This window comes from Xyrauchen texanus, chromosome 11 (genome assembly GCF_025860055.1).
Source record: "Xyrauchen texanus isolate HMW12.3.18 chromosome 11, RBS_HiC_50CHRs, whole genome shotgun sequence".
Taxonomy (NCBI): domain Eukaryota; kingdom Metazoa; phylum Chordata; class Actinopteri; order Cypriniformes; family Catostomidae; genus Xyrauchen; species Xyrauchen texanus.
In genome coordinates, this window is record NC_068286.1 from 10,215,454 (window position 1) to 10,237,566 (window position 22,113).

Here is a 22,113-nt window from a genome sequence, read left to right on the forward strand (position 1 = left end):
TGATTTTATGTGCTTGTATAACCAAATAGTCATTCTAATAATCCTGTAATTCAATCAATAGTTGAATTGTCTTATTTTATAAAACTATAGTATTGTCTGGCGATTCTACCAGCAGTAAGTTTATTTTAAAAAGTATAAAACACTCCCAAATGTATTTAAGCTCCAGATTGACTCGATTGGCTAGTTCAGTGATTTACAGCAGGCTGATGATTCTGAAAGGAGGGGAGGAACTACAAAACGCCATTGTTTCCAGTCGAAAAGCAGAGGAACTCGGACAGGATTCCCATGGCTGTAATGTGTGCGTTATGCGTGGCTGAATGGCGACCTATGGACACAAAGAGTAGCGATCATCTGAGCAACACTCTAGAGGCTTAAACAGCAGACAATATCATTATAGACGATTGCATTGCATTCACCGGAATTCTCCACGCAAATTCACTGATGACATTAGACAAGGTATTTATTGCACGCGCATGCAATGTAACTCACTAAACTCGATTAATAAACATCCCAATACTTCTGTTATCAACACTGACAGGCGTATGTCTGCGTCCGGCGCCTGTTCCTGTATATTCTTCATGTTTGCGTCTGTATTATTGTCCACTTTTGATGCAGTGTGTGTGCAAGCGCTCGTGCTGCAGTGGCCAGCATGTTTAGTGCAATTTATACACTCCCTGTAGATCTTATTCACGCTTGCGCCATCTTTGATTTTTAATATGAATGACAACGAAGCTGTGATGGGTAGACTTATTACAGTCTCTTTAAAGTACTGTACTTTAAAGTGTTTTTGGATTATTCCGGGGATTAAAAACTTCCAGTACACAAAGAACTCCAGACAACACGAGTTATGGAAAATCATTTGTGATCTAGGAGCTTTATACAGCTTTATGCATTTCGTGCCATTGAAGAGACCGTATGTCTATCCCTCACAGCCTCGTTTTCATTCCTGTTGAAATTCAAAGATGGCGCTAGCGTGAATAAGGTCTATATTGCGCACTACTTACTAAGGCAACCCAGTATGACAGCTGAGGGAACACCTGTTCAAGATCTCCCGCCATTCGCATTATGTTGCAAAATTGTTATTTGTCCTGTTTATTCAGCAATCATTTGCATGGCTTTAGAGATAACTGTGTTTATGAATCGGTTGCCATGTGCCATGCCCGACCTGCTGGCATGTCATTGTCATGTGATTGGGGGGGTTACTGAAGTTCAGATGTGGTGCCAGGCTGTTCTCGTCTTTGATTGGCATGAGTATGGCTGCTGAGTGTGCTATATTTAATATTTAATGAAAAATATTCACTAATCAGCAGATTTGGGTCTATAATGTTTCTATTATACATCTATTATCTGTCATTTCTGTTGGGTTCTTTGATCATGTGTAGTTGTGGTCAGTTCTAGTTTGTCAGTATGTTATGTTATAGTGCCTTTTCCCAAAATTCCTTAACAAATTCTACAATTGTTGAATGTAAGCGACTCCTACAGCTTTTCAAGCTTTCACTGGGACAGAGAGAGAGATTTACGGGCAGCTGCCCGACACCTTTGTGTGTTTGTCTTTTTGTTTAAGTTCCTTATTAAAATATTATTTATATTGTCAAGCTGGTTCTCGTCTCCTCCTTTCCATTAATACCTTTTACAGTGTTGTTTTAAAGACTTTACAGCGCATATAGGCAATATAACCAGCTCTTACCAGGTGCTTTTTAATTTGCTGAAAAAGAAAGTGTTCCATGACCATATCTTTTGAAGTCATTTATTAGTGTGCTGTATTGTCAAACATACTGTCAAATTATTGTGCCAATATGAAAGTTCATGAGTAGAATACAACCTATTATTTCACTCTCATATCAAATGAATATCAAAGCTTTTAAGAGTTTATAAGCTGTAAACGGACACCTTTGGTCGCTCTTCGCTTGTAACTTCATGAAATACAAACAGAATACAAAAAAGCTGATGCTCCTGATTGAGACAATTGCTTTAATGGTCCTGAGTCCAAGTATAATGTAATATAAATGCATAGATATTAAAATAAACTTGGATAAAATGTGACACTACCTCAGGTTTCCTTGTTATCCTGTGTGGTGGTCTCTGGTTAATGTGGACCAAACACAGCTGTTGTGGTCTGTGTCGACGTAACGCGCAGTTAAATATTTGGAGAAGTGCAAGTCAGGCTGTGGCGTAGGCTACACCGTGGGTTCGATGCAGAAGTATAAATCGGCCTTTAGCCTACTAGATAAATTTACTAGTACATTAAATGTGCTATAAGCTATGCAAAAATGTTTACTATTCCTATAAACGATGACATATCGTAAAAACAATTTGCACGTTTTTTTTTTTTTATGTATAATGTTTGATACATTCTGTCTTTAAAGGTCATTGTCCTCCTGAGGCCCAGCAATAATTTTTTGTACAGGACATTTGTTATTTAAGGTTTTCTTAGGCATATATGCTACAGTGGAATATCTTGGGGTATTATCAGATTCAGAGGACTCCATGGGCTTTTCAGAGATGCCAAATATTTGAGAGGTTGGCAATGGCAGCTTCCCCTCATTGGTCTATAAATATGGATCGAAATGCATCACAGTTCAATTCAGAACATCAAATACAATATGAATAATATATATATTATTCTTCAATAAACCTTTTTTATCATATGTATTTTATGCACCATACATTATTTTGACATTTAAAAAGGGAAATTGTAAAATGTTTTTTGCTGGGTCTCAGGAACTTATGATAAGATGACATAATAATAGCTTGTAATGTAAAATAAAGACATCTTTATAATGACAGAGAAGGCTGCTTATATGAATATTCACAGGACTATTAGTTCACACTTAAAAAACACTACCGGTCAAAAGTTTTGAAACACTTGACTGTTTCTTATTATCTTAAATCTTTTGATCTGAAGGCATATGCTTAAATGTTTGAAATTAGTTTTGTAGACAAAAATATAGTTTTGCCACCATATTAATTTATTTCATTATAAAACAAAAATTTATTTTAAAAAAAGTTTTTGAAACTGATAACTTGGACCAAATAATAAAGAAAAGCAGCCAATAACAGTGATACCTCATGAAGTTGGTTGAGAAAATGTCAAGAGTACATGTCTGCTAATTCTAGGCAAAGGGTTACTTCTTTGAAGATGCTAAAATATAGCACAGTTTTTATTTATTCATGTAATGGTGATTAAGAGATATACATCAAAAGCCTATTGTATATAAATTCAACATGTTTTTAATAAAATAATATACAAAATTGTTACAAGCATAAGTTGCTTATAATCAGGAAATACTCATTTTAAAATATCAGTAAAAATATAATAATTAGGGTCATTTATCACACTATAAGAGTCATTTTTTTTGCGGAAGTCTGACACAATTTTAAATGGATTGATATAAAAATGAAAACACATTTTTTTCACAAATAATCACTAGATTGTGCCATAAACATGTGAAATTTACATACCATACATTTTATGGCATTTCAGCTTGAACAGACTGTGAGACAGGAGCTTTCAAACATTGTGGATTATATTTGATACATACAGTGTTATAGGGTTAAAGATATTAATGAAATAAGTGATAATATAGATTTTGTTAACAGCAAACAAAAATGTGTCCACAGACATTGACGCTTTTCATCTGTCAATCATTTTGCTCGTTCTCATCGCGTTGTCTTTGAAGTGGATCATTGAGGCTTGTGGGTATTATTGTGCCACTGTTGAATTTGACAGCCATAGGAACAAACAATGCAGCTCTTTTGCTCTGTTTTGGTCTCCAAATTATCTTTGGAGGGCGGGGTTTTGGATTGAGGGGGCGTGGCTAATTCAAGGTCTCGGTCACGTGAAAAGCTTAAGAACATACAAATTGTTTACATCACCTTTAATTTGTTTTGAGCTGAAATTGCTAAGCACATGGCTGTCATCTTGATCTGTCCATGATGCTTTCTATTTTTTTCATGTACCACGTAACCATGGCACAGTAATGGTAATATCATGGTACTTTGATATGTACAGTGGTATTGAATGATTACCATATTCATCATAAACCATGGTATTTTAATGGTACTCCAATGTACTTAAAATTCTATCTTATTACCATGGTACATGCCCCAAGAATGGTAAAATCATGTTATATGTAAAAAAAAAAATAACCCAATAATAATTTAAAGTTCACTTACCATATTGTTTTTGTTCTGTTAGGGTACTTTTTTTTTGTAAGGGCTGTTACCATTGTACCCATATACAAAAACATGGTAATATCATGGTACCTTTTGTTCATGTCAGCACAATGTGTACTTGTATCATTTGGGAATATTCTTAGGATTTATTGTCTTTTATGTCCTAATCAGTGTTACCATGGCACTGCACTATTACTGTGTTAGACGCAACCTTATCGTTAATCTGATCCAGCTTGGTAATTAAACCCAACACTATTATTCAACTTCTGCAGTAGATAACAGCAACCACATCCACCCTTTTGATTGGGGGCATGTAGTCACTGTTGTTGGGCAACTTCGTTTTTCCCGATTAGAATGTGGGTCAAAGGTTTTCAGTGGTGACATCTTGACATATTATCCTCTTAACAGTTTCCTTTGGACAGCAAACTGCATATTTATCTCAACGCCTGTTTTTGTTTGTCTCTGTTTGAATGACATGCATGATAATGGCTTTGATTTTGTTTGTTTGTGATGGCTGTTCATTAAATGGGCCATGACTGGGGGGTGTTTGAGATTTAAGGGAAACAGTATAACGGTGCAGACAACAGAAAGAAACTATCTATTAATGTCATCATGTACTGTTCAAGAATCAGTGGTTTGAATAATTATCCATTAAATGTAGATGTAGCTCCCACTTGAAGTCCGGCCTTCATTGTTTCGAATAGAATATACTGTTTCACTTGGAAATGCATCAGATAATGGAAGAAAAATGGGTTGCGAGTGTAATTTCATGTTGACGAATAAATTAAAAGTCCTTTACTCCTTTTCAAAAATGTCATCCGCATTCTGCATCCAAATGAAGGTTTTAGGTTAATAATTCTGTACCTGTATTATAGTGCATTATTCTTGAGCTTATTTACACACAAATAATGAAGAGCTGGCAAGTGGTAACAAATAAATTTTTATATTAATGTTATGGTTAATGGTTGTAATAATGGAAGAAACCAAAGGCTAATAGAATTATTGCATTTTAGTGCATTAGTGCATTATTTGCCCTTAATACTCCCCCTCCCCCTTCCATTTTGAGAGGGCAAGGGTGGAGGTTGTTGATGTGCTCTTGGTTGGGGTCAGTAGGGAAGGGCAAACCAAAGATGTGCAGTACTGCACAAGCCATCACAATACAGAAAGCCGAATTTGATTGTACAGTAGTGGTCAGCTCTAAAACAGCCATTAAATGTTCAACATTGCACAGTTCTACCACCAACTTTGTTCAATGGTGTTGTCATTATATCTTCTCTATGGCTCTGTCTTGAGAAGGTTGATTGGTGTGAGCAGTCAGTTCTAATTAGGTTCTCAGTGTCACCCAAAACGTATCGGTTACCTAACGTAACCTCGGTTCTCTCTAGATGAGGGAACGAGTATTGCGTAAGCTAGCTTACGCTACGGGAAAGATTCATCTTTTCTGAGATATTGAAGCCAAAAAATTATCCTTAATTTTTGTATCCATTGTCAACGCAGTGCGGCAGCTGCAGACCTTGAGCGGGCTATCTAGCGAGCTCATAGGTTGCTCTGCGGCAACTGCTGCAGCCTATAGACGAGCTTGGGCGTAACTCGCGATCCAATGAGAGGCGCCCGACGCTCACTGCATCAAAGCCCGCCAAAATGGGCGTGACTAGAGTGCATATAAGCGTAGTTCGTGAGGCTGGAACCCTGGTTTTCATTGACTGAAGCGTAAAAGTCGCCGTGGCGCGAAAGCACGGCCGGCTACGCAATACTGCTCCCTCATCTAGAGAGAACCGAGGTTACGTTAGGTAACCGATACGTTCTCTTACGAGAGGTTCTCTCAGATATGCGTAAGCTAGCTTACGCTCACGGAACCCATTGTCAACGCCGCGCGCCAAGCATCCACTGTATGAGCCCCAGGGAATTAAGGGGGACCCGGGAGCCCTTATGAGTGGGGAAATAATATTTGGCCGGCAAGAATGCGGGTCATTGATTGTGTAATACATAAGCACATAGTGGGAAGGGAATCGACAGAGCGGCGGTGCCGGTCTGTGTGGAATGTGACTCCATCAGTGCAGCTCACCAGGGGAGCTGTAGCGTATTAAACCGCTAGTAGTTTTGCCTGCAGAGCGGGCACTTCCATATTGTAAAATCTGACAAAGGTGGAGGGGAAGTCCATCCCGCTGCCACACATATGTCGTGAATGGAAATCCCGCTGGACCATGCCCACGAGGATGCCATGCCTCTAGTGGAGTGAGCCCTAATGCCCAACGGGCATGGCAGGTCTTTTGACGCCGTATGTAGCAGCAATAGCGTCCACTATCCATCTAGATAGTGTCTGTTTCGAGGCGGCGAGACCTTTGGTGCGCCCTCGAACGAAACAAAAAGCTGCTCAGAGCGCCTGAAAGCGGCGGAGCACGCAGTATACAATCTCAGTGCTCTGACCGGGCGAAGGAGATTGGCGTCGCGCTCGCTATCGGATGCTGGCAGCGCCGATAGGGAAATGACCTGTGCTCTGAAAAGGAGTACCGATCACCTTGGGAACATAGCCGTGTCTAGGCTTTAAAATGACCTTGGAGTCACTTGGTCCAAACTCAAGACACGCAGCTGACAGACAGCGCGTGAAGGTCTCCCACACGCTTGACTGATGACAGGGCAGTCAGAAAAACGGTTTTGAGTGAAAGGTATTTCAAATCCACGGATTGAAGTGGTTCGAAGGGGGGCTTTCATAGTTTCGAGAACTATAGAAAGATCCCAGATAGGAACCGATGGGGGCGCGGGGTTCATCCTTCTAGCTCCCCTGAGGAAGCCGGATGACCAGCTCGCTTTTACCCCATGACTGGCCGTGCAGGGTTCAGCTAACGCCGCAACGGCCGCCACATACACTTTGAGCGTGGATGGGGATCTGCCCTTATCCAGCAGCTCTTGTAGGAATACGAGCAGCTGACATACACCCCACATGTCCACGGGTCCAGGTCTCTGTCGGTGCACCATTTTGAGAACACAGACCATTTTGACGCATAGAGTCTTCTCGCGGAAGGGGCTCTAGCGTGTATGATGGTGTTTATTACTCCTTCTGGCAGAGCGACGGTAGTCGCTGATCACCCACGCATGCAGTGCCCAGCTCTGGGTGGGGATGCCAGATTGTGCCGCGAGCTTGAGAGAGGAGATCTGCTCTCACTGGATGGGCCACGGCGCTGTCAGTGACAGCTGCGTAAGCTCCGGAACCATGTCTGATTCTCCCAACGCGGGCTATGAGGAGCACCGAGTGACGCTGCTTCCTGATCCTCTGCATTACCTGTGGCAATAGCGCAGACGGGAGGGAAGGCGTAAAGCGGGCGCCTGGGCCAGTCCTGGGCCAGCTGCCCTCGCTGAGAAAAATATTGGGCAGTGAGAGTTCTCTTTGGACGCAAAGAGGTCTATCTCTGCTCTGCCGAATAGGTGCCATAACGCCTGGACTGTTTGAGCGTGCAGGGACCATTCCCCTGGGGGAATATTGTCTCTGGACAGTCTGTCCGGCCGCCGCTCAGGTGGCCTGGCACGCGCGCCGCCTCAGCAAGCGCAGGTGGCACTGGGACCAACTCAGTATGCTTGGCCAGATGGAAGAGGTTCCTGGATCTGACAATCGCCCTGACGGTTTAGGTAGGATACCACAGATCTGTTGTCCGAACGACCAGGACGTGGTGACCCTGAATGACCGGGAGAAAGCGCACGCAGCCGCACTCGACCGCTATCATTTCCAGACAATTTATGTGAAGGAGCTTTTCCTGAACTGACCATAGGCCTAAAACCGAGAGCTCTCGCGAGACCGCGCTCCAACCCGTGTTGGACGCTGCCTGTCGAGATGACTTTTCGGCGAGATACAGCTCCCATTGTCACTCCTCGCTGATACCATTCGCCACTGTCCAGGGCTGCAGAGCTGATATACAGGTCTGAGTCACCTTGATGGGCTGGCGGCCTGTGGCCCAAGCCCGGCGAGACGCCGGGTGTTTAGCCAATGCTGAAGCGGGCGATGTGCAGTAAACCCAGCTGAAGTACTGCTGCGGCTGAGGCCATGTAACCTAGCACTCTCTGGAATTTCTTCAGAGGCGTGAGGCTGTTCATCTGAAAAGATGCGGCTAGTCGCTGAACACGGCGCCGCTGTGTAGATAAGCTGAGCCGCCATTGCCACGGAGTCTAGTTCTATTCCAAGGAAGGAAATTGTCTGACTGGGCTGTAGTGAGCTCTTGGTCCAATTGACTGCAAGACCCAAACTGTTCAGATGGCTGAGGAGAACTGCTCTGTGAGACAGAAGCTCCATATGTGACTGTGCCATAATCAGCCAGTCGCCCAAATAGTTCAAAATTCGCAAACCCTGACTCCACAGGGGTGCGAAGGCCGCGATCCATGCACTTCGTGAAAGTACGGGGTGCTAAGGACAGGCCAAACGGGAGGACGGTGTATTGATAAACCTGGCCGCCGAAGGCGTAATCTCAAGAATGGCCTGTGACGGGATTTATCTGAATCTGAAAGTATGCATCTTTCAGATCGAGAGAAATAAACCAGTTCCTCTGGCGCATATGCGCGAGGAGTTTCCTGATTGTAAGCATTTTGAACGGTCTTTTGCAAGCACCTTGTTCAAAACCCTGAGATCTAATATGGGTCTGAGGCCACCGCCTTTCTTGGGAACAAGAAAATAACGGCTGTAAAGCCCCGACTCAGCTCAGAGAGGGTGGCACTTTCTATGGCCCTTTTGCACAGAAGGCTTGCTATTTCTGAACGAAGCATGCACGCTAAGCTTCCGTGTTCACAGTGGTTTCGAGCCAGCTCTGAAGCTGAGGAGGGCGGCGATCGAACTGTAGCAAATAGCCCTGTTGTATTGTGCTTAACACCCACTTGGATATCCCTGGAATAGCTTCCCACGCTTTGAAGCTGTAACGCTAGAGGGTGAATGGCCAATTCGCTCTGATTGCCGCACACAGAGCCTGAACAAAATGTGTGAGCTGCGTTTAGTGTGTTCATGCATGATTGCTCGCAGACAGCATGAACAGGCTGTTTTGTGAGTGACTTCCGATTGGAATGAATGGGGAAAGAGTCACATCTGTTACGTGATGCGCAAGCATAGTCATGGGCACGGACTTACACACAGAGGAATGTTTGCTGGCCGTGTAACAGAGCCGGCAGAGAATGGGCGCCGCGACGTATTCGTGGGCGATTTATTGACTCTAGCGCCGAGCTGTTCAGAATCGCTTTATGTGAGCATGCTCTGGTGGGGACACGAGACATGCAGTGCTTGTGTGCAGAAGTGAACACTGGATTGTGGGCACATTTTCTACACATAGGGCTGGTCATGTGACAGAGCTGCCAGAGAATGGGCGCACAAGACGCATTTGTGGGCTCTTCATTGACTCTGACGCCGAGCTGTTCGTGAATCGCTTTATGAGAGCGTGCTCTGATAGGGGCACGGATGTGTTATGCTTGTGTGTAGGGGCTAACACTGGGTTGTGGGCACATTTTCTACACATAAGACATGTTTGCTCTTTACAAGATTTATTTGGGTCGCCGTGAAAACGGCGCTTGAGTGCAGGCAAGCCGGCAGTGTCACCGGCTTGTTGGCTGCTAAATTCACCACTGTAGTAGCCTGAGAGAAGGGGACTGACAGGGGCAAAGCTTTGACGGTGGTCCGCCGGCGGCGGACTGAGCCGCCGCTTGTTCAACAAAGTTAGGAAGACTTCAGTTGCTCTGGTTTCAGCGCTACCTTAAATCGAGGCCCGCTGGGGCGGCGGTCTGCGGCGGCTGTCTGAGCGCTGATCGAGGGCGGCCGCCCTGTCGACGCTGAGAAGTCTGAGATTGTTGAGCTGGGCGCTGTGAAGAGGCTCGTGCAGGAGGCTGATCACGTGAGCGCCTGCAGAGGAGCTTAGCGCGACGAGGCAGAAAGAGATTCATGGCTTGTGTGGCTTTTTGACCTCTGAAAACCGGTCAATGATACCACTCACCGCTGAGCCGAAGAGACCGGATGGAGAGAGCGGTGCGTTGAGGAACGAGAGCACTCTGCTTCTCCCATGTCGGCTAGCGCTAACCACAGATGTCTCTCGGTCACAGTCAGCGCGCCATGCACTTCCCTATAGCTTGGGCTGCAGCTTTGGTAGCTGGAGGGCGAGGTCCGTAGCACTCGTATGTCTGCAACCGCCTCTGGATGCCTACTTTCCTCATCCCACTCCCGCAGAGAGGTCCGCTTGGAGGATCTGTAGGACGGCCATAGAGTGCAGAGCAGATGCAGCTTGGCCGGGCGGCGGAATAGGCGCTGCCAACACAGGCGGAAGTTGTTCTGCAGGCCTTAGACGGGAGCACTGGTTTAGACCGCCATCTCGCGGAGGGCGGGCAAAGGTGTGCTGCTACCACGATCCTCGACCGGAGGGATGGAAGCGTAGCTCTTCTCAGTGGCGCTGCCCACCGGGCAAGAGAGGTGGAGACGTGGGATCGGACCCTGGCCGAGAAAGGCGCTGCTCCATGATTTGGAAAGCTCGGCGTGGAGTTCCGCAGGAAGGGAGCGGCCCGGTAGCGGGTGCTGGCAGCGGCGGCTCTGTAGAAAGCAGCCGTCAAGTCTGTTGGGTGCCTGCTCAAGGGGCGGTGACCACTCGAGCCCGAGGCGGTCGACGGCCTGTGTGAGGAGGCGCGTTAGTTCCCTTCGACCCGGCGCTGGTCCTGCTGGATTCCTGGGCCGAGGAGGAGGCGCGTGAGCCTGACCACTCTCGCTGTCCGGCCATGATGGAACAGCCCTTATCCTCCGCTTCATCCGAGATGGCAGCAGAGCAGCCGCCGGGCGGCAACTGCGCATCCCGGTGGGCGGGAGGGTGAAGGCGATGCTCGAGGGATGGGCTCCGGCGAGGCAATCGCTTCTACCATTGTTTCCGCAGCCTTTGAGAGCGGCACTTTTTCTGCGCGGCTGAACGGAAGGCGCGCGGGCGGCTTCGGTCCTGAGCGCTCGAAGTCGAGCCCGCAGGGTCGACATCGGCAGCTCCTCGCAGAGATCACATCCGCCGGGCGAGGGCGAGCTCTGCATGCCCCAGTCCCAGGCAGAGAGCGCAGATGATGTGGCGGTCTCCGGTGCTGAGAGGAGCGCGCATGAGGCGCAAGTGGAGCGAGGCATCTTAAAAAGACGCCAGTACTTTTTGTGAAGTTCTTAAGAACTAGCTTGCTTTTAAAAGGATACATCGCCGGATGGCGTAGCTCGCAGGACGGCTGAAGGTGGCGTAAGACGGCCGGCTTCTTCGAGCGCTGTCCACGCTTGCTTGATGCCCCTCGAACGGCTACGCCGCTTCCAGTTCAGTGATGCGAAGAGCTTCGCTGAAGAGATGAAAATCAGGGTTCCAGCCTACTGAACTACGCTTATATGCACTCTAGTCACGCCCATTTTGGCGGGCTTTGATGCAGTGAGCGCGCGGACGCCTCTCATTGGATGCGAGTTCGCCCAAGCTCGTCTATAGGCTGCAGCAGTTGCCGCAGAGCAACCTATGAGCTCGCTAGATAGCCCGCTCAAGGTCTGCAGCTGCCGCACTGCGTTGACAATGGATACAAAAATTAAGGATAATTTTTTGGCTTCAATATCTCAGAAAAGATGAATCTTTCCCGTAGCATAAGCTAGCTTACGCAATACGAGAGAACCTCTCGTAAGAGAACTTGAATGAATAAAAGATTGTTCATGGATGCCCAAGGTGGCCACAGTTGTAATTTCATTGCTCACCAATTTATTGGTTAAGCCTTTGTACTTAAAAACAACAAACACAACTTAATTAAGCTTGTCAGTTAGTCCTGATTAAATATTAGCTCTGTAAAGTTTACCAGTGTAACTTCCTGAAGAGAGTAAACACTGGCTCAGTGGAGCTTTAAAATATTGCTCTGGAGGTCACGTGACGCCATGTGAGGTTCGGACATGTGAATGGCGAGCTCTGCACACTTTGTTAGTTTTAACACTTTTAATGAAATAAACTTGTGAGATTCGATACACTCTGTTCCATAACTGTTCTAGGAGGACAATATGCCAAAGAATGAAAGAATCTCAGGCTGTGGAGACATTAAATGAAAACATACGTGCTCAAGCTGATACCCCTGAGAAGGCCGCAGGCCCAGGACACGATTTTGTCGGGGAAGTGCGGGAAATTCAGTGAGAAATGTTAAACATATCGGCAATGCTGACGGAGGTCATTGCTGACTTGGAAGATCTTGTTGTAATACGTCAATCTATCACTGCCATGGAGACTAAATTCACTGGTGTGGTCACAAGAGTAGGGGATGTCGAGAAACGGAATGATTATCTGGAGTCATTGGAGAGGGAACTAGCTGCTTATGCGCTAGCAACCAAGGTGGATTTGGAGATCGTCTGGAAGAAATCGGAGGTCTTTGAGAATCGTAACCTGTGGAATAACGTTAATTTATATAGCAAATTTCGGAGATCATCCGATATAGATCTTGTGTTATGCAAGGCGAGGATTAAAGGAAGGCTTTCTTGGAAGAACCGTATAATTTATTTTGTTCCCAGACTTTGCAAATTAAAAAAAATGTTTGTGCTGGTTCCGCCTAGTGGCTGGGGTTTGTTTTGTGGAGTATTTCTTGCAAGACATTGGAGTGATTAGGTCATTTTTTGCACTCAAGTAGCTGCCGAATGGGCTGGCTCATTGAACATTCGTTTGACTGTCCGAGGAATCTGAGAGCCCCTTTTGTTTTTTTGTTAGTTCTGCCTAGCAGCTGGAGATTGTTTTGTGGAATAACACACCTTCAGGACAGTTATGTGGATGAATCTACACATTCTTTCTGCCTATTGGCTGGAGTTTTATAGATTATCTGTTGTTGTGTAACTCTGTCTCACAAAATTTGTATAGCGGATTGTCCACTCCGCATTGAATGTGAATGGGTTGTGGCACCCCATAAAAAGAAGGAAGGTTCTCTTAAGTGTAATTATGCATCAATGCTTAATGCAAGCCTGGATCAGTCTGATTCTTAAAAAGGGCAAAGATCTAAGCGAATTTAAGAGTTATCATCCAAATTCCCTGATCCAGCTAGAGGTAAAAATATTGTACAAAATGTTTGGCTAACTGATTAAGTTGGGTTATGACATCTCTTATACTTAGATATCAGGTGGGGTTTACTCAGGCCATAGCTCTTCTGATAACATTAGGCATTTCATCAATATCATGTAGTCCATGGCGAATGATCAGACTTACTGCCATCTCACCTGATGCCGAAAAGGCGGTTGATATGGTAGAATGGGACTGTCTTCTTTAAGATTTTGGAAATGTACAGGTTTGGGAATAATTTTATTGGTTGAATTGTTACTTTATAGACACCCTGTAGTGGCGGTACAAACTAATTAATTAATTTCAGAATATTTTACTCTGGATGGTGGCATGCTGCAGGGTTGCCCTCTTTCACTTTATTGTTTTGTCTTGCCCTGGAACCATTAGCAGCTGTGATAAGAAAGGCGAATGATTCTCCAGCGGTGGTGGCGTGAGGTGTGGTGCATAAGCTTTTGCTTCACACAGATGATATTTTATTATCATACCTAGTAGATCTGTGCCTTACCTCCACAGAATTATTAATTCCTTTTCTAAGCTCAGGATACAGAGTTAATTGGTCTAAATCCGATGCTTGGATCTAACAGCTTACTGCCACGTAACAGCTTTTCAGCAGGGCACCTTCCAGTGGCCTAAACGGGGCATTAAGTATTTGGGTATTTTATTTCCAGCAAATTTGTGTGATTTATTTAGGTTTAATTTTGACCCTTTAATAAAAAGTTTGAGCGACGTGGGAAGGTGGGCTTCATTACATTTATCTATGATTGGAAAATGTATTCCAAAATTCAACTACCTGCTACAGTCTCCCTGTAGATGTCCCCCTTTCTTATTTCAAGCAATTTTATAACATAGCAAAGTCCTGCATTTGGAATGGTAAATGTCCCAGATTACATTAGTATGTTGCAAAGGCCGATTGACAAAGGTGGGCTAGGCCTACCCAAGATTTTGTTTTATTATTATGCATTCGGTCTCACCTTTCTATTACAGAAGTTAAGTCACACCCCGTTATCTCGCATTTGCACTCGGTATGGACAAAAGTGTCCAGAGTTTTTAATTTGGACATTTATTTAGTTGTTGCCTCGCAAATGGCTGAACCCAAAATTATGTATTAAGTCCCCTTTCTGCTGGCCATAGTAGATTGTGAGGGAGGATTATACACTTTATGACCTATATGAGAGTGGGGTGATGAGGTCTTTTGAAAATTTGGTTCAACATTTTGGGATTCCCAGATCTCAGTTTTTTTAGGTATTGACAGCTGCGCCACCTGCACTGTACTGTTTTTGAGAGTAGCATACACCCTCCTAAAGCGGCAGATACTCTGGGAATGGTGTTTACTGCTTTTGGAAAGGTCACGAGGCATCAGTTCAATCCCTGCTAATTTAGAGTCTGGGGGACGGAGCTTTAACTTGTGTCAAGTGATCATGGAGAAAGATTTAAACTTTGTAATGGAGGAGGGAGTGTGGGCTTGGATTCTAAAAAAACGTTGCTTTGTCTGAGCAGCCAACTTGTGACTCAACCAATGGTGTGAGGGTGAGGCAAGATTACCTGGTATTTCCTAGCAATAGGGTGGAAGGGGTGACGGGAGTGTTTTTAGAAACCTTTTGTGGAAATGGAATTTTATTTTTGCAACTTTGAATATCTTGAACCTTGAACATGAATCTTTAATAAGCATTCTATCCTGACAGGCGAATTCACTGACACTTTTTTTTTTTCCTCCCCTATTTGGAATGCCCAATTCCCAATGCGCTATAAATCCTCTTGGTGGAATAGCGACTCACCTCAATCCAGGTGGCGGAGGACAAATCTCAGTTTCCTCCGCGTCCGAGACGTCAATCAACATATGTTACGTATGAGACGTAGCGCGTGTGGAGGCCCACGCCATTCTCGGCGGCATCCACGCACAACTTGCCACGTGCTCCACCGAGAGCTAGAACTACATATTATAGTGATCTCGAGGAGGTTACCCCATGTTACTCTACCCTTCCTAGCAACTGGGCCAATTTGGTTGCTTAGGAGACCTGGCTGGAGTCACTCAGTATGCCCTTGATTTGAACTCATGACTCCAGGGGTGGTAATCAGCGTCAAAACTCACTGTAGTTATACACAGTAGTAAATACAAGTAGAAGTGTGTTTTTCTGGCATACACTGTCTTCATTTTGTGGGTACCCAATGTATACAGTGCTGTGAAAAAATATTAGCCCCTTCCTGATTTCTTCTGTTTTTGTGTATGTATGGCAACCTGAGTAAACACAAAAATACAACTTTCAATATATAATTTTAGATTTGTTTTTGGAAGCAAAAAAGTTATCCAACACCAATATCCCTCATGTGAAAACTAACGGCCCCCTTAAACTTAATAGCTGGGTGTGCCATCTTTAGCAGCTTCTTTTGAGCCATTCAAAGGTGGACTTACTCCTATGCTTTGGATCGTTGTCTTGCTGCATAATCCAGTTGTGCTTGCGATGATGACTGGAAGTTCTCCTTTAGTTTCTGGTAGAGAGCAGAATGAATGTTTCCCTCAATTATTGTAAGTCGCCCTGTCCCTGAAGCAGCAAAGCATCCCCACACCATCACACTACCACCACCATGCTTGACCGTAGGTATTGTGTTCTTTTTGTGGAATTCTGTTTGATTTACACCAGATGTAATGGGACCCCTCTTCCAAACAGTTTCACTTTCGACTCCTCAGTCGTAAGAACATTCTCCTAAAAGATTTGAGGATCATTAAGGTGTGTTTTGGCAAAATTCAGACAAGCCTTAATGTTCTGTGGTAGCAGTGGTTTTCGCCTCGCCACTCTTCCTTGAATGGCTTTTTTGGCCAGTGTCTTTCTGATAGTGGAGTCATGAACAGTGACCTTTTTGATGTGAGAGAGGTCTGCATGTCCTTGGATGTTGTCATTGGATTTTTATTGTGTATCTAGTCCAGCTGAACCCCATTATGAATGCAGTTTCATAGATTTGGGGATTTAGTAACTAAGGGGACAAACATTTTCACACAGGCCCAGTTGGTATTGAATAACCTTTTTGCTTCAATAAATAACGTTATCATTTAAAAAATGTATTTTGTATTTACTCAGATTGTCTTTTGTTTATTGTTATATTGTGTTTTTATTTTTTTTTTACAATTTAGTATGAGATATACACAAAAACAAAATAAATCTGGATGGGGGCAAATACTTTTCCACAACACACTATATGCAAGACCCATTGTGTTCTAGGACTAACAGCACTGTGGACTGCTCTTCTTAGAATTATTGACCACTGAGAAGCTTATGCAGATTAGTCTGGCAAAGCAATGAAGACTTGACCAAAGCATGTTAATTGTGCACCAGCCCTGTCAGTTGTTGTCACTTACTTTTGGGATGCATTTCTATCTAGAGGAATCATGCTGTGAAAATATGCTAAGACAAATGAAAGTTAACCAACCTTTTTCATTAATTGTTTAAGGCAGTTTCAATCAATCCAGTTACATATGCTTAGGAGAGTGGCTCTCTAGAAGTCATGCATCTCTTTTTTGAGAAAGTTGGAACCTATGTTCATAACATTTCTTGTACAAGCATGTCTTATGAGAGTTTTTCTTAATTCTTATTTCACCACATTTTGTAATCGTTTGAAGACTACTAGAAGGAATGTTTCTTTCTATGTCTAAGAAACCGATAAGATTATAGATTTAGACATATGCTTGTTCTAATATGGCTCGTAATGTAAATGGTTTTATGCTGTAAGCCTCATCATAACAGGCGAAGTAGGCATTTAAATAGGCAGGCCCTGAAATTGTAAGGGAATTCTCCCCCTTGGATGCTTCATGATGAGGAGTTCCCTTCTCTTCAGTTACTTGTTTCCCTCAAAACATGCAGCTGTCATTGAGATTAATGGAATTCTAACATATAGCTCCAGGTATGTATTATAGACCTCCTTATAAACTCACTAGTTGGACTCACTAATTGATTAGTTGGTAGTTAAACCACTTGTTGAACAATCCTAACCTATCTAGCTGTTTACCACTATCTTCCTTCTTTCTATTCTTTTATTTCCCAGCTGGGTACCAAATCAGAAAGGTGATTTATTATTTGCCCTCTGTTACCTTCAAAAGGATTTACAGAGGCCAAGTTCAGGTCTCGCGTCTTCTGAGAAGCCTATCATTACGCATGCATTATTGAATGGGGTTATGCTGACACAGAGTAGACCTTTATGAAATTGAAGAATCAGAGTTTCATACAAGTATAAAGGGTTTGCCATCATAGTGTAATCAGTGAAAGAAAGTCAGCCGAAATGAAAGCTGACAGGGAGTAATGAGTGGAGTATGTGAGGATTCAAGAAGCAGAATGAATAAAAAAAGAACTCTGAGGTCATTGTATGACATGCAGGCCCATGGCGCATTGTGTTCCCTTTTTCTGCCAGTAATTCAATTGTGCAGTCATGGCTTTGGGCCACAACCTGCCCAGTCGTCTTCATCACCACCTCATCTAAATTGGACCTTGGGCTCGGTTGACCTTGGATACCCCGAGAGGGTTCACACATTTGCTTCTGGGCAAAGGAGAAGGTTACTCACTGTGTTAGAACACCCGACATACACCAGAACCATTACCAAATCTTGTATCACTTTTGTCTTCTAAAAGAAAAACACTTCTCCTAGTGGTTAAGCATGTCATAACAGCCCTGTCCTCCTTGGCTCAATCTAGTCCATCCCAGCTTTTATTAAGGTTGATGTAAATGCAATGTGACTTATTCAGGGTGCTGCTCCAGAGTGCTAATCATTGGTAATCTAATCCAGAGGAGATTAGGAAGAGGAGGGAACACTGGATGCTGAGAACAGCTCTCGCTGTCTTAACCGAAGGCTGCCAATATGTTCATTCTAGGCTGTCAGGCTGTTGCGTCTTCGTAAAAATTGCCAACTGGAAATTTTTGTAGTTGGGCTAGCATTTTGAAACCATGTCTAGTTGGAAATCCTAGTCACTTTGGTAACGTGCACTATTGGTGTGGTCTTGAGTGGTGCCGCCTCTTCCATTTATGGGATCTGGATTTGTTCTTGCTTGCATCATTATAAAAGTGTTCTCCACAAGTGGGATTAGCTCTAGCATTGGGCAGTAACAAGGGTGATATTCTTGTACCTTCGTCTTTTTGAAAGTATTTCTGGGACAAACTTTTTCAGGAACAGTTGCTACAGTGTCACTTGTCGATCTCGAAGCCTTTTGAGCTGAACCAATTGTCTGCCTTTGAACGAATTGAGAAGAGGCCAATTTCAAATTTTTTTCTGCTTTGAAGGCCAACTGTCAGAAGCGAAGATGCTGAACCAGGGGGCTGTAATGATCTTCACGGGGATCTGTGGGGCGTTAGTGATCATGGCGGTTGCCTACTATGCCTACTGGTGAGTCCAGCTACTGGTCATCCAAAGAGACTATTGGATTGATTAGTCCAGATTGATTGGCTTACTTGAAAGTTTATTGGATTGAGCACAGGTAAAGGTCAAGTGAGAGAGACCTGCATGCCTAAGTCTTTCATGTTACAAGTCCTTCAAGTTAGGTTGTCGTTACTTACACCCCTGTTATGTACATGTATGTTTTGAGGGATATATTGGCCACCAGTTCCTCATGTGCCTCCTGGAAAGACTGAAAGGTCACATGGGTGTCTTTTATCATAGTTTCTTTCTTTGTCTTGTGCAGTCAATGATTTTGAAAGATTTTGCCATTTTGTTCGTCTTTTTAGCTTAAGTATTTTTACTATCCAAATGAAGTAACCAGACACACTTCCTTGTACCTTTTTTGTGTAGCTGTTGTTACTTTTGAGGGCACTCCATCCTATTTGAAGGCTTGTTGCCTTCTTTTTGAGAGGTACATTGTGGCCATCTTGTCCTGTTTTTGGAGATGGGGCAGGCTGGTTATACAGGCCAAGCAGCTGTTTCCTCTTAAGCAGTTTTATCCCTTCATCTCTAATCTCCTCTCCCATCTCATTTCTGTCTCTCTGTAGTCCTCATGCTAATAACACAGTAGTGAATGAGGAACAAGCTAAAAACTACAATATTTCTTGGGTGTTTATGGCTCACACTGTATTGATAACTGCAGAATTCTTAGCAGGTTCACAGATCTGAGGTTAAATCAGTATGCCTTTTAAAGCAGTTAGTCAACAGTTTTGAGTTAAATAGTACCCTTGAAGTGATTGTAATAAGTGGTTTCTTCTGTGGAACATAAAATGATATGTTTTACTGAATGTCTGAGCTGCAGTTTTCCATAGAATGAAAGTGCATGGGTACTGTCAGTTGTGTTAAATTGTGTAATTCACAACTCCATTCTCACACTGCCTTTCCAAATAGTCGTTATTCATTTATGTCCTGAAATAAGGACATAACTTCTTTCTCTCCTTTATTCAGAGCTGAACAAAAGCATGCTCATTCTCTCTGATGTCTGGAGTGCTAGTTGGCGTTGAAAGTGTGATGGGTTGTGTGTGTGTGTGTGTGTGTGTGTGTGTGTGTGTGTGTGTGTGTGTATAGAAGTATATTAGCAACAGTTGTTCATATTTCTTGTTGGCTGGGCCTGTTCTCTGCTCAGACAAGTTGATCAGGTGATCTTTAGAACACTCCGTCAGAATGTGCGTATATACACATCAGTGTTTCCAACAGGATTTTGGGAGTCTGTGGTGGCTGGACCTTGGACCCTCTTGGGGGTTCTGGGGGCATTGTCCTCCGTAAGAACATTTTGTACATTTTAAAGTTAAATGCATCAATCTGGTGCTCTTTGAGAGCAAAGTAGTAGCTCTAGTAGTAATTGAATCATAAACACTTTGCTTGTATAGAAATGAATAGTGATGACACAGCAAAAGTCACACCCACAAAGCATAAACGAGAATGGGTTTAACCTCTTCCCAATCCTGTAAAATTAGCCTAAAACGCCTAATCAAGGCATACCCAAAGTAAATTTAAAGCTGTTCTTGAACCGTTTGGAGTACATGCATGGTTTTGGTCACATTTGAAAGGGGACACTCTGAAGTTTTTTCCCCAGCAGTCAGAATTACTGTAAGTGCTACTGATTTTGAGTAATAGAAGTTTGAACACAATGAAATAGAAGTTTGTTTTTCTGCCTGAAATTTTATTTTGCATACAGATGCCTGCAGATGACTATAACTTGTAGCTATTAGCTTGAGAACACAATGGGATCACAGCATGAAGCCTTACCTAGTCCAAGTTCAAATGTTATAACAATACCATGAAAAATTAATATTTTACACATGTTTTTCTAAGGGTACACCCAGGCGTTTTACAAAAGTGCCTTTTGGATACTCCAAAAGGACCCTTTGGTAACCTAAGACAAAAAGGCTACTACTTTTGAACGCTTCAACGTACAGTCATAATTTTGGGCTCTAATGAAAGATGCCACTTAGAGCTATCATATTCCATATCCAGATCCACTATTATTTTTGCTGACACAGAGTAACTGATGCATAAACACATTAGAGTGCCTTTTCCCTTCTTGAAACTAAATGTTGTGCATATAAAAGAGTCAAAACTAGTGCTATGGTGGACAATTTGTTTATATAAAAAATACACAACAAACTATTTACATGAATTTTTACACAAAGTATTTACAAACCATTATAAAATTGTACGTTTCTAGCAACATGCCAGTCATTGTAGCAGTCACATTTGGGTACAAAGGACAAAGGCACATCACAGGAAGAGTACTTCACTGGTGTCTTTGCATGACACTGCCTGCACTTGAGACGACCAGCGGTGCAAGATTTGGTGATGTGCAACGGCCTGTGATGTGCTCTTTGTGGAGCAGGAGATACGGGTCTGGCTGTGGAGTGAGACCCCAACTCTGCCAGCTCCTCAGCAAGGGTCTCTCTGAAAGCCCTCCTCTCTTGATGAGGTGCTGTCCTGCTGCTCCACTTTATGTGGCCCGCATCCGGCTCCCAATCGCTACCTGATTCAGTGAGAATAAATGAATGTAATTTGCAAAGCTAGACACAACTTTTCCATCTCTTCTGTATTCTATATATATATATATATATATATATATATATATATATATATATATATTAGTTTTTCTTTTCGACTGTGTAAATATGTATTATTGTATGTATATTTACTGTAAATACTGTATACTTTGCCAATGTACTATGGAACAAATAGATGGGCCTACACCTCCCCCATGAATTCAGCATTGTAACAAATAGACTCTCAAACACAACATATATTCTTATTTTCAACTTATATTTATTGATTTATTTATATATGTATTTCACGTCCATTTATATTTATATATATATATATATATATATATATATATATATATATATATAAATACATATTTACAGTAAATATACAAAACGTCTATATAGCATGTCAATAGATCTGAAACAAACAATGAACTAAAACACACGCACAAACGGTTCAAACACTCACTGAGGAAACACACGACAAAGGGTAATTACAAAATGTGTATTCATTATTCAAACTAAAGCTTATTTATGCGGAATATACAGTAATATATGTTATAAAACACAAGAAAACACTTACTTGTCCAGAGCAATGTCTCATCTCTCCATAAACATTTCCTCTGCCTCCGAATTATCCGTATTGTTTTCAGAAATTTCATCTCCAAACTCATCATTTCCACAGTAAATGCCTTCTTATATCACATCCTGGGGTGAAAATCCTGTTTTTCGCGTCCGTTTCACCATATTTAAATCGCCAAATGTGTAAATAGTTCCAAAAAAGCTCTCCAATATTTTTACGCACAGACGCACAAAACACTGGGTAATGGCAAAGCAATTTTGCGCACACACATTACAGAACCGTGCTCTAATCTTCCCACTAAAGCCGCATATCACTATTTTCAGAATTTCATTGGCTATACGATGCGTCAGTCATTTCCACTCTTCGATGTAATTGGTTTGATCAGTAAACAAA

General features: G+C 43.1%; 1 protein-coding gene across 3 annotated transcripts in view; it reads left to right on the forward strand.

The window, feature by feature from the left end:
* Positions 1-245: 245 nt before the first annotated feature.
* The window catches only part of LOC127651974 (1-acyl-sn-glycerol-3-phosphate acyltransferase gamma-like), a 40,122-nt gene continuing 18,254 nt past the window's right edge, over positions 246-22,113 (forward strand). The window contains exon 1 of one of the 3 annotated variants that reach the window (XM_052138040.1): positions 246-456. The gene's annotated coding sequence lies outside the window, so the exon portion shown is untranslated. Of the gene's footprint in view, positions 457-18,027; positions 18,577-20,197; positions 20,218-22,113 lie in introns of those variants that run through there. The other 2 variants (XM_052138041.1, XM_052138042.1) reach the window with 2 other exon arrangements.